At 34.6% G+C, this 14,459-nt stretch overlaps 1 long non-coding RNA gene across 1 annotated transcript; it reads right to left on the bottom strand.

Annotated features, from left to right (window-relative positions):
• Positions 1-6,283: 6,283 nt before the first annotated feature.
• On the bottom strand, positions 6,284-12,781 carry LOC126184537 (uncharacterized). Its single transcript, XR_007536835.1, has 2 exons — positions 9,938-12,781; positions 6,284-9,093 (listed from the first exon to the last, which is right to left on the bottom strand). It is a non-coding gene; the product is annotated as an uncharacterized LOC126184537 (long non-coding RNA).
• Positions 12,782-14,459: the final 1,678 nt, after the last annotated feature.

Here is a 14,459-nt window from a genome sequence, read left to right as displayed (position 1 = left end):
AATAAACATCACTTATCTTCCTTTTGGTTTTGTTCGTTACACGCTTGTGGTTTTCGCCCCTCAGTGTCAGTCTTACTGCATGCCTGTATTTATTTTTTATTGAAAAGTTTACATCCTTAAGCCTCTCCTATGTGACAGAGTGCGCTAACTCATCCGATTTGACCGGTTCGAGTACTAGCAGTATCATTTTCATATCCTCAAATTGTGCACCAATAGTTTACCCAAAATTTATGACTATTGTCTCTGAGTCTTACTCAGAATCATTCACTGTCATTCAATTACCTAAAACCGTTGTATCGTTTTCCTCTTCAGAAACGAATGCTTTGAGTCCCTCTTCCAGCACATCCTATCCAGCGGCATTACCGTCTTTGTCCACTACTTATTCTCTGAAATCTCCTCCTCATTTTCCTTCGAAAGTGAATCAGTTACATCTGCCGACATATATTCAGCCTTCCCACATCCGTCGCTACAACATATGAATCACCATTAGTATCTATTTCAACATCTGCCTCTGCGTTTCCTGTAATACTACCTGCATCACAATGATCCCTGCCATTGGATTTTATGTCAATTGAGGTCACAATACATTCAATCTGCTCCAAGTCTGTATTCGATTCTGGTGCTAAATCTGATAACGAATTTTTCCCCAGAAGTTTTCTTCCGCTAACCCCGTCTTCCTCTCAATCAAATAAACCTTTTACTCCCATTTCCTCGTCATCTAATGTATCTTTAGCGTACATTTCTCTCTTCTTGCTGTTATTCTGCTGCCGATTTCTCGCTACTTTCTTGTCCTCCATTATGGTCTCCACTTCCATAATTTCAGCCCTGCTTTCTAATTCCCTATATCCCTTCGAATCCACTGGCATTCTTCTTTCCCATGCCGGTTTAGATTGCCGTCTCCGGACCTGAGATGCGGCGAAATCTAGTTTTCCGGTCTCCTGTCGCGGTTATGTTTTCCTTGCACTACTGGTCCTTCAAACTTCCGCTCCCTATCGCGATTTCTAAAATTTCCTTCCTATTTATTCCCCCTTTGATAATTGTTTCCATTATTGTTGCTGTTGCTGTTCCTGTGAAACTGATCGGACTGATTCCTTTCGTGCTAGTTAAAATTTCCATTGTATTTCCATTGTAGTTCCGTTACCTTGCCTCCTACTGATACTCTGCTGTTTAAATTTCAACTTGTCCAATTTCGCTGCAAATTCCATGAATTCGTCTGTTGAGTGTGTTTAGGTATGCACTAGGTCCCATTGCAATGTTCCTGAGCAGTATAATTTCAATTAGATCGTCCAGCGGTCGAGTTACGTGCATCAGTTTAGCCAATTCGTGTACACAAAATTCTCTCTTGTCGTACTGCCATGGCTATAACTGGGCGCGTTCAAGAAATAACTTTGGAGTCTCATCTATTTCACCTCACTCCACTATTTATTTACCAAACATCTTTCAAATACCTCGTAATGGTAAACAAACCATTCGACAAATTTTCCCAATATTCTGCGTCTCCTAGTTTTGTTTTCGTCATATTAGGCAGTACCGTTGTGAAAACATCTTTACATGCAGCAAGAAAATTAGTCGGATTCTACTTTCCTCGTTAGCGAAGCATTTCAAAGTTCCCAGTTCATCCCACGGTACATTTGCTACGATGGCAGCATGACCTGTCGCTAATGCAGCTAATTTCAAGCTCATTTCCTCCAAACCTCGCTGATTTTTTTCCCAATGGCCCTTCCGCAGTCTACTGTTTTTCAGACACATTCTAGAGTGCCGTTCGTTTTTACCCCCAAAAGTGCATTCTGACTCAGGAAACAATTATCTACACTACCCCTTAATTCATCATGCATCTTTTCCACCTTTATATCCATTGACTATTTAGCAGGATTTATTTTCTCATCCTCGCGGCCTACTTCATCTGTAATTATTCCCATTTGTGTTCTAATTTCATAACTTCTACTCACTCGTATCCTCTACATCTGTATTAATTTTCCCAACTTCAGCTATTAGCTCATCTTGAATTTAGTGTTTTCGTCATCTATCTTTGAATCTAGCTCAGTTTTAACAGTCGAAATTTCGTTTGGAAGATTCGTTTTCATACTCAGCGGTATAGTCCCCATCTTAAGCCACATCTTAGTAACTGCATCTTCCGAATCTAAACTTTCCCGTTCTGACTCCAGGCTGCCCTGCTGACTATTACTCTCCAAATCAAAAATAGTCGGTGACTGAACATGACATCTTCCGTTCCTGATGGTAGGCAAAGCAACACAAGTTGACACATTCGCCCCCAGTACTTATGGCTTAGGGTTTGGTTCTGCTCCTGATTCGTAATTTGGTAATTATTTTGTGTTAATTGATATTCAGTATTATTTACGTATTGAATTTACTGTCCATTTGGGCATGTTGAAGCAAATTATCTTTCCTTACCTCGAAAACCATCACCTCACACTTATATTCGAGTCATCGACAACTCTAAGTTGACAAACGATGAAGTAATATTATTGTAGTGAGGCAAACAGTAAAAGCTGTATTACGTTCTTACCTGTTCTGAGGCCATAGAAGGAAGTATGACAAGATTATTAAATTTAGCTCCAGAATAAATCAGATCATCTCTGTTTCAATCTTACGTTGTATGGGAAGTAAATTCAAATTCCCGTGCAGTCATTCCAGAAAATTTTATTCTGGTGATTAACAAAACCGGAGTGGAACTGTTTTGTGTATGTGTCGAACAACCTAATTCATTTAAATTATCTTAAAATCACCGTATGAAAAGCATCAAGTAGAACAGCAACATAATTTTATTGTAATGACAAAAGTGGTTCACCTTCGTATGTTATATTTGTGGGCTTTAATTCGAAGGCTGGTTTGATGCAGCTTTTTACGCTACTCTGTCCTGTGCAAGCCTCTTCATCTCTGAATAGCTTCTTCAACCCGCGTGCATCTGAAGCAGCTTAATGTGCTCGTCTTTTGGATTCTCTTTGTAAATTTTACTCCCCACACTTCCTCCAATACTTAACAGATGATTCAGTGATGTCTCACAATGTGTCACATCATCCCTTCTTTTAGCTAGGTTATGCCACAGAGTTCTTTTCTCCCAAGTTGTATTCAGAACCTCCTTATTGGTTACTCGATCTGCCCACTTCAATCTTCAATATTTTTCTGTAGCACCGCGTTTCAGAAGGTTCCATTCTCTTCTCGCCCGATCTGCTTATCGTCCACTTTCACTTCCGAATAAGCCAACCCTCCAGATAAATGCCTTCACAAAAAATTTCTAGCACTGACATTTGTATTTGATGTTGACCAGTTTTTCTCCTTCAGAAACACTTTTCTTCTCACAGCCAGTCTACATTTTATATCCTCTCTATTTCAGCCATCAATACTTATGTTACTGCTTAAACAGCAAAACTCATTTACTACTGGTAGCGTCTCATTTCCTAATCTGTTACCCCTAGCATCGCCTGATTTAATTAAACTATAGTCCATTACGTTTGTTTGCTGTTGTTAATGTTCATCTTAAAACCACATTTCAATAACCCGACCATTCTGTTCACTTGCTCTTCGAAGTCGTTTATTGTCTCTGTCAAAATTACAGTGTTTTTAGCTTACCTCAGTTTCTTTTATTTCTTCCCCTTTAACTTTAATTCCTTCTCCAAATTTTTCTTTGGGTTCCTTTATTCTTTTACTTTGATTCGCTTTCGTACACAGAAATTTAATTTTGAGTAATTTGCTGCTCCTCTCTCTCTCTCTCTCTCTCTCTCTCTCTCTCTCTGTCTGTCTGTCTGTGTGTGTGTGTGTGTGTGTGTGTGTGTGTGTGTGTGTGTGTGTGTGTGTGTGTGTGTGTGTGGGTGGGTGGGTGGGTGGGTGGGTGTGGGTGTGTGTGGGTGTGTGTGTGTGTGTGTGTGTGTGTGTGTAAGAGAAATTATATGTCAAATGCCAGTCATCTTAGTACTCCTTAAATTGATGATCGAAGCTTCTCTGTAACTGTTACCTGACATCACTTCCCTTTTTCAAGCTATTTGAAATCCAGTGCTGTACTGAGACATTCAAACAGTCGTGTTCTAAATATCCCATTCAGCACCAAAAGCGGATGTTGAGCCTTCGATTTTGCCATCTTCTGTGCACCAAATCTATTTTGTTTGGAGACACATTCTGTTCAGTAGCTCGACGCCACATTTCCTCCATACACAATGAAAGTTTGATACTGTCCATATATGATACAGAAAATAAATTTACAGCGACCTCCACCACTTCAATCCCCGTACATCTGTAGTGCTTCTATTATATACATAGATCTGGACTGATAGTGAAGTGTTCTAGTGATCACTTATGTAGCTTTTCTGTGTCACTCGTATGTATGAAGCAAATAAGATAAAAAGGAACTGTTTTACAACAGGCATATTTCTGCCGACTGACAATGCACTAAACCAATTGGAGTTTCCTTCGTTTGCATTTAGATTTTACTTTGCAGTGCATGAATTCAGTTTCTGAAAATCATATATAGGTTTCCAACAAGTGCTTTGATCATTGTCAACAAATACAAGATAGCAAATTTTAACATGTAATAACTACGAATTTGCGGAGGGAAATAGCTGTGTCCCATCGCTTCTCGTGAACACATCTTTCACTTTACCTACAGGAATTTCCTGTTCAGAAGTTGAAAGAACGAGATGAGAGGCTACAGCCCATTAGTAAATCCAGACTAATAGGCATCGTTGCCTGCTTATACGTAACTTAGTGTTCAGCGATGGTCATGATCACATGCGACTTAAAAAAGATATTTCGAATAAATAATCGATCATTTATTATGTTCCACACTTAAATAATCAATAAAACAAGTCAGGAACCCCAGTCACTCTGAAGAAACGGTGCAATAATTTTTGAAGCATTATTTCTTCGGATAAGTAATAATTTTCGTGTATTTTCTCAAAAGAATCATAGTTAATGAAAGTAATACACACAAAAACTTCAACCAGTACCTTTCATGTTCTCTCCTTTTTACCATATTATCAGTTTAAGTCTTGTGCAGCACTTTCTCAGGTGATAGTGCTGTTTACAGGATTGAAAAACTTATTAGTTGACATCAAAGCATTTGCACATTCAGTGGGCAGACAACATGTCCAAAAAAAAAAAAAAAAAAAAAAAAACTCCGGTGGTACTGCAGTTTCATAATAGACGGCCGCACACGAGAGGATTTCTGCAACAGGTCAGAACCACTTTTAAATGTTATTGTTTAGATAATAAATTACTTTTGGGGGGTCATCTTGTCTGTGTTTGATACATCGAGAAGCAAAATAAAGAATACACATGATAATGTTATTTTATGAATATGCTTGTGCACTTTTAATAGCTTGAAAGAACGTTAATATACAGTCTTAGGGGGGGGGGGGGGGGAGCAGTCAGTGCAGCAGTAATTAGATACCGTCGTGAGTTTAAATATACAGTTAATATTGTCTGATGCAATGGAGAGAATTCCTCACAAGTTTATCCAACAAATTAGAGTCCTTGTTCTTCCTATAGGATATCCTATTTTAGTCAATAGACAGTTGTCGAATTTTACGCAGCAGATTCAAATAAAAATCTTAAAAGTTATTACATCATGAAAGTCATGCCTATTTGAGATGAAAATTCAAATTCCTCTTCGAACTTTTTGCCAGAAGAAGGAGCCACTGGCTCCGAAAGCTTGCACATTTCCTTAATGTACACGTGTTCTCTTACAGCAGCTTAGTGATTAGCTATTTTGTCATCTCAATTATGTTGTAGTATAATGTTAGTAATACATGAGCTACTGATTGCAGTAGGCAAAATACGGTTAATTCAGACTGGACACTAATAAATCCATAATGACGACGACACGGCATACAGTTCATGTGACAAGAGGAACTACTCCGCTTCGAAAGCTACGTTTTATATTAAAATATCAAACAATTTATATTCAGTCTCAAGCTGATTGACGAGTTATTACTGTAAGACCATTACATGTACTGTTGATGAGGAACAGATCAACACTGAAGTATCAGAAGCAGATAACGGTGTTAACCTCTGAAAGATGTAAAACGCGTTTGTAAATATTTGTGTTCAATAATCTAATAAATATAGTGAATGAGTTGCAAAACAGGACAGGTGCACCCAAGTTAATTACGAATAGGATACGATAATATTTGTCAGTGGATTTTTTAGAAGTCATGGCTGTGATAAGGACTCTTATAGGTACAACATTATAGGTGTCAACACACATGCTTAATGATAGCAGTCCTATTAATTCTCAAGCTACACTCGCAAATTCTTTTTTCGTGAGATGTTAACATTTGCTGGAACATCTCAACTGTTCAGCATATAGTAACAGCTGCTGCTGTGATATCATAAAGGAACTGCCATGAGTGATATTGAGTGAAATAACTTTTGGTGGGCTCAGATCATACTGAAGAATCTTCTTAAGATAGAATGGACTACTGGCAAGGGAGTCGCCCTGACAGCACTCATTGTTCTTTCATTTGACCCACGTCCAACCCGCTGATGGAAAACTTTTAATCTAACACTTCTTCAGGCACTTCCAGTGAGACAGCAAATTTTCTTAGTGATGCGGTAGTAGTAGAATTCCTTAAAGAACGAATCTATTAGAACATCAAAATCTTCACTTTTAAGTTCACTGCTAGACGACCATCTTAGAGCACCAACCCTGAATTGCAAGGTGCAGACGTTATTTGTGAGGAGTTACCAGACATCAGAACACTACTTACTTGGTACTTTGGAAATGTATTTCAATGACAGATTATTTCTCAGTATGATTACCTGATAATGCATTTTTTTAGCAGTTCAACCAATAAAGCCTATCCTAATTTTTAAATATAAGGACTATAAAGGTACCAGCGGGCATGAACCGATCACTGAGCCCATGAGCTATGTTTGGTTATCTCAGCTACTTAAATTTGGTCAACAGAAGGAAAATATGTGGGTAACATCCTGTCATGAATGATTAGTGGGGACTGTTGTCACTCAAAAATATACTTACTGCAAGTTGTTTGTGATAATCCACAAGTCAACATTTAATCTGACTCTAAAATTCTTTGAAATATTGTTTTAGGAAATGTCAGTGGTAACAGAGTACTACTAAAAATATAATAAAAACAATCTAGAACACACAAAATATATTATTTTACAAAATGGTGACTGGTTCTGACCAATATCTGGTTATCCTCACACCATTACATACTCCTTGTATATAATGGTTTGGGGACTAACACTCCTTGTGTGTAATGGTCTGAGGATAATCATATACTGGCCGAAACCAGTCATGGTTTTTAAAACAAAATATTTTATGTAGTCCAGATTTTTTGATAATGTGGTTCTGTTTCTCAATTTCTTTTGTGATCATGTGTGATAAGATATACACCATTAGAAATGTATAATTGAATACAAACTACTACAGATAACTTTCTGATCTGTAAAACAAAAAATGTCTTATTAAAAAGCTATGGTCCATGTACCATCTTCAAAGTGTTAAATCTTAAATGTGTAAAAGAAATAATTTCTTAATTTTCTACTACAACAATCACAAGAATATCCGTGTCATTGACAGCAAATGAGGTAATCTATGAATGAAAAACACTCTGGCAGACAAAACTCAACTTAACTACAGTTACTACAAAAACTGTATATTATTGGTGTAAGATTTGATAGATATGTTAGGTATTAGTTAATAATCTTAGTCAACAGAGAATCTAATATGAAGGTGGCTATGCAGGATAACACACACATTCTTTCAAATGTAAAGCTCTGTTTCCTAGTAGATAATTAACTAGGCCAAAAAATGCAGCCAATTACAGGGTTAGGTATGTAAAATTAGATATGCTGTTAACACAATAAATATATTATGTGAATAGTGCTTAATATGAGTGTAAGAATTATGCCTTTTGTAGTTAGGACTAGATAACTGACACATCGACAAGTTAAAAGAAGAGACAATTACTACTGAAATGTAGGACATTTTTATTCATATAGTATAGCAACTGAAGATATGATAATGTCAAAGTATGTCAAATTTATGCGCACATAAAAGACAATACTTAAATTATTCAATGTAATCTTAAGAATAAGTACAAAAATAAGGAGTAATAGTTTATATCTGTGTGTTTCATATTAATAGTCTTAAATATGGTGGGTGAAACATTTAGGAATGTATAGAAAATACTCTAGTAAACGAACCGTCGATTGTCAGAAGGAAAGTGATAGATATTTTTGAAGCGCCACACAAGACAATTGCTGAATTAATAAACACTGCTACGTAAGAGACCTGCTTATTCCGGTAAATCTTGTGTTCATGTATGCTATTGTCAAGTTTGTAAGAAATCATAATTTAAATATTATTAGTAAAATAATGTGAAGTGTTGGGGGTTTGTATTAGAAAACGGGAGTCCTCATAGTAAAAAGACTCAACTGAAAACAATGAAAAGTAATTGAAGTATCAAATATCGTATGACGTACTATATGTATCAGTAATCATGTAACTGTTTAAGTACAGCAGATGGCACTTCTGGGACTTTGAGGAAACTACAATTACCCATTAAAAATATATATCATTGCAATTAGAATGTAAGGCAATTTCAAATATAATATGGCCAAAAATGGTAGTGTCTGCTTTATATGTGCATACAAAACCATAGCTAAACTGTTTCATATAATATTAAGAATATAATCAGATATTGTGCTAGAAAAAACTATTTATTGATGCACCGATTTTCTTTGATGGAGGTAGTGTAAGTCTTGTTTATATCAACAAATAGTATGTTAAGCATTTAATCTGCAGTTCAATTTGAAAATGTAATCATTTGATGATCTTGAGTAAATTAAGAGTGATTTTGTGTCCAGTAACGAGAATTAGTCTAGTAATAGAATTAGTGTAGTAATAGAGTAGAAACTGTGTAGTAAGAAAGTAATTTAACTAAATTTACATCCATCTTATAACATATCCAGTTTGCACCATTCAATATAAAATCTACAAGTGATTAATATCGAATTTATGAATAAAATAACAGGCAAATCTAGACCTAAACTTAAATTTTCCCTAATAAATATGATTGATTTATGTTTTTGAGGCTTCAAATAAGACACCTGCCATGTTAATAAACACTGCTACATGAGAGAACTGAATGTTGTACTCCGGTAAATGTGCTATTGACATGTTTGCAAGAAATCATAATTTAAATATTATTAGTAAAATAATGTGAAGTGTTGGGGGTTTGTATTAGAAAACGGGAGTCCTTGTAGTAAAAAGACTCAACTGAAAACAATGAAAAGTAATTGAAGTATCAAATATCGTATGACATACTGTATGTATCAGTAATCATTTAACTGTCTAAGTACAGCAGATGGCACTTCTGGGACTTTGAGGAAACTACAATTACCCATTAACAATATATATCATTGCAATTAGAATGTAAGGCAATTTCAAATATAATATGGCCAAAAATGGTAGTGTCTGCTTTATATGTGCATACAAAACTATAGTTAAACTGTTTCATATAATATTAAGAATATAATCATATATTGTGCTAGAAAAAACTATTTATTGATGCATCGATTTTCTTTGATGGAGGTAGTGTAAGTCTTGTTTATATCAACAAATGTTATGTTAAGCATTTAATCTGCAGTTCAATTTGAAAATGTAATCATTTGATGATCTTGAGTAAATTAAGAGAGATTTTGTGTCCAGTAACGAGAATTAGTCTAGTAATGGAATTAGTGTAGTAATAGAGTAGAAACTGTGTAGTAAGAAAGTAATTTAACTAAATTTACATCCATCTTATAACATATCCAGTTTGCACCATTCAATATAAAATCTACAAGTGATTAATATCGAATTTATGAATAAAATAACAGGCAAATCTAGATCTAAACTTAAATTTTCCCTAATAAATATGATTGATTCATGTTTTTGAGGCTTCAAATAAGACACCTGCCATGTTAATAAACACCGCTACATGAGAGAACTGAATTTTGTACTCCTTTAAATGTGCTATTGACATGTTTGCAAGAAATCATAATTTAAATATTATTAGTAAAATAATGTGAAGTGTTGGGGGTTTGTATTAGAAAACGGGAGTCCTCATAGTAAAAAGACTCAACTGAAAACAATGAAAAGTAATTGAAGTATCAAATATCGTGTGACATACTATATGTATCAGTAATCATGTAACTGTTTAAATAGAGCAGATGAAATTTCTGGGACTTTGAGGAAAATACAATTACCTATAAACAACATACCATTGCAATTAGAATGTAAGGCAATTTAAAATATAATATGGCAAAAAATGGTAATATCAGCTTTATATGTGCATACAAAACCATAGTTAAACTATTTCTTATAATACTAAGAATATAATCAGATGTAGTGCTAGAAAGAACTGTTTATTGATGCACTGATTTTCCTTGAGGGAAGTAGTGTAAGTCATGTTTATATCAACAAATACTATGTTAAGCATTAGTACAATTTGAAAATGTAATCATCTTGAGTAAAGTAAGAGTGATTTTGTGTCTAGTAAAGAGAATTAGTCTAGTAAAGAGAATTAGTCTAGCAAAGAGAATTAGTCTAGCAAAGAGAATTAGTCTAGCAAAGAGAATTAGTCTAGCAACAGAGTAGAAACTGTGTAGTAATGAAGTAATATAGCTAAATTTACATACCAGCGTATTGACAATTCTACTCTGCACCATTCAATATAAAATCTACAACTGAATAAGCTCGAATTTATTAATAAAATAACAGACAAATCTAGGCCTAAATTACATATTCCCTAAGAAATATGATAATATGTATGTAGTACCTTACATGAATGAAAGAATCAAAGAATTTTTCTGTTGACACACTTCAGCGTTTCTGAGACAAAATATTTACTTTGTGGATGTAAATTAATAGAAATGAATGTCAAAATATGCTTTGTATCTAATATTTGATGTGTGTGTTTCAACCAAACCTGTAATCATAGCTGATGCATGAGTTACATGATTCAGGCTCCATATAGAACTAAATAATTCAACTAAAATTATATTTATTCTTAGAAATATGTTACTATACACAAAGTATCTTCAGTGAATGAAAGACTCTAAGAATTAATCACGTTATTATAGCAAATAGAATAAGTCACACCCAAGCATTACTAAGAATTGCAGTTATTCTTTTGTGACTAATGTAGACTTAAGGAACTTAAATGACTCATCATACACTTAAACTAATAAATGCCATAATATTTATACATATGCCAACATAGGGTAAGTAGCTCATATTATGCCTGTGCCAAAAAATGTTTTAAGTGTGTAATACAGTATTTTAGAGAGAGTTTCATATTTGATTTGTGTAATATTTATTATGCAATTTCTTGTATCCCCAAAGTAGAATTTGTCTATTAATGGAAATTTTTGAATGGTAATAGTAAATAATATATAGCTATAACAAAAAGTACTAGGTATGTATAACATGTATGTATTTTGTGAGGCAGTATTTAAAAGACAGCTGCTGTATTAATAAACACCCTTACTTGATGGAAACACATGAATTATTCTAACAGATACTGTGTTTAGTATTTAATATGTGAATTAGGAGTCACAATTCAGCTGTTGCTGATAGATTGATTGGAATCATTGACACTGATAGGAAGGCATTTTTTTCTTTTATGAAAAATACTTAAGTAAAGAGATAATCACAAAAGCTGCAAATATAAAAGTAGATGCTTCATTCAATGTGCACTATATTATGTGTATCAAAGAAAAGATTTTGTACATCTGTATCTATATACATACTCCACAAGCCAGCATATGGTGTCTGGCAGAGGATACCCTGTATCAGTGCTATCTATTTCCTTTCCTTTCCTGTCTTTGTGCCTCTGTGGGAGCCCTAAATTCTCACATGTGGTCTTCGTGGTACTATGAAAAGTAAGTTGGCGGCAAAAGAATCGTTATGCAGTCAGCTTCAAATGCTGGTTCTCTAATTTTTCTTAGTAGTGTTCCTCAAAAAGGGTTTTACTTTCCCCCATGGATTCCAATTTGAGCCCCTGAAGAATCTCCATAAAACTTCTTTGTTATTCGAACCTACTGCAATAAATCTAGCAGCCCACCACTGAATTGTGATTGTTAGAAGATAAAAACTGCATTGAAATTGACAATATATGCTTGAATTAAGTAAAACCAATTTCTTAATCATAATCGTTCTTACAAAGATTAGGATACTGCCCATTCTGAAATCAAACATAATCATTCCCATCTCTTCTGAATTCTTTCTCTATCTTTCTCTATCGGTTTGTAGTTCACCAGCTTAAGCTATGATGGTCAAACGAATATGCTCTTAAGCATAAAATGCCTGACATGTACTGTGTTATAAAAACAACTGCTACATTAAGTGTGTAATGCATGAAATGAATGTAGGATACATTCCTTTATTGAATGTCAAGTTCATCTGAAATTCAAGTTTTGTTTCACTTTACTTAGAGAAAATAAGTAACTGAAGCTGCTTTAATCATCCATATAACTGAAGTTGTTTGAATCATCCAGATAATTACATTACCTTTGTAACATTGGATTGGTGTGTAAGAAACAATGATGTAGTCGTTTTTATTATTATGTATCAATTATTTGTTATTATGTATTAATGTACCTTTTGTGCAAAAAAAAATTAACCAGTCAACTGAATTTGTTTCTGACAAACAAATGAATTAACACTGGCATCACATAATTGTAGTGCAATTTAATGTAGTGATGATAAACACAGGAACTGTACTGATATTACCTGTTCATTAAATTCAAATATATACTTCTGTCATTAACGTACCACATTCAGTTACTTTATACTTCCTCTGGATTTGAAATATGTAAAAACAAAAACAATAAGTTAAAATATACAAAATCACAATTTTTAACATCAAATAATCATGATGGTTTGTATGACTCAAAACATGGAACTAATGAGTAAATAATACAGCCTATTCACCTAGTACCACCCATTCATCTAATATAGAAAGTTCATCTAACATTACATTCCGAAGCATTTTAAGGAACAATGCTGTAACCTAACACATATGAGGAGAATATCATACAACCAATGACGGACAAGACTTCTATATCACTTATTCCAATTGTTAACTCACAAATGAATGATAGCACCATACTACTATTGTTATCTGACAGTGCTTCCAGTTGTAGTGAGTGTTTTGGAGCGTTATACCAAATGAACCTTAAGCGTGATAGCACATCATATCAGAGTTTTCCATGGTTTTCTCCACCCATTAGAAACCATTAATTCGAAAAATTGTAAATTGCGTTCGAGTCTTGAACCCAAAAAATTACTGTTTCGTGTAGATCACTGTGAATGTTTGTAGTGTCCAGTCAATGATGTAAATGACAGTGAAAGTGATAAAGAAGGGGTTGAACATAATGCTCGCTGAAAGGAAACTACTATCGAATGACACAAAGTGCTTCACTACCCTTTGTATCCACAACTGGCACACCAATCAGCATGAACATTATTTCATGTGCTCATTCTGCGAAGTATGTACACATAGACTTTATCAGCATAGGTTGAACCACCCCATTTTGTTCCAGTGGTGGTCTAGTACAGATTGTTTTGCAATTGAGGTACAGGATTTTCAAAATCTCTATATCTCGACTCATTCATGCACATTATTCCATTCTTTTACTTCTTTCATGATTTCTAAATGATCCAGTGTGCTCTAAGTTCTTCCAAATGAATTTCGTTCCATTATCTGAGTAAACTCTTACAATTTTTCTGCACTGTTGATGATAATTGTAATGAATATTTGTTATATTAGAGATAGAAGGCTAAAATGATTATACTTTTTGGTCTTACCTGTCTGTTTTTTAAGAGGGAATGGCAGGATTGTACAGGTTTCAAGGAATTCTCTTTGAAAAACATTCTTTTAGTAATTACACAAAATTATTTTGTGCAGTTTTTCTTACAGCTTTAATAATTTCTATTGAATCACTCATCTATATGTAATGTTATGATTAGTATGTCCGCCGTACAAGATATTCAAAAAGCGCCACGTCGTTTTGAGCATCATCTAGCTGGCAAGTTGCCGGAAGCACCTAGGTCAGCTAGGTATTGGTAAGTACTCAGAGTTGCTGCAGCAAGTCAAGAGAGGAGTTCTGTCCAGTAGGCTGCTGGATGGACACAACTTGGAGTTCCTATGACGTTTAGGTACGTTATACCGCTGCATGCTTGCGAACTCCGAGCAATATGGCCAGGAGTCTGACTGTGCTGAAATAAAACACTTTGAATATTCACAAAAAGCGCAAAACCGCTTCCCCAAATGCAACTTATAACAGTTAAATCGCAATAAACAGAAGAATTCAGTAAAATTATTACCATATTAGGAAAGCAAATACTAAGATAGTTACCAAAATTTATGTTAAAATGGTATACAAAAGCATAATAAAAGCTGCAGATGCACTACACACATGTACGCCCCACT

This window comes from Schistocerca cancellata, chromosome 4, assembly GCF_023864275.1.
Source record: "Schistocerca cancellata isolate TAMUIC-IGC-003103 chromosome 4, iqSchCanc2.1, whole genome shotgun sequence".
Taxonomy (NCBI): domain Eukaryota; kingdom Metazoa; phylum Arthropoda; class Insecta; order Orthoptera; family Acrididae; genus Schistocerca; species Schistocerca cancellata.
This window is presented reverse-complemented; position numbering and strand designations above follow the sequence as displayed.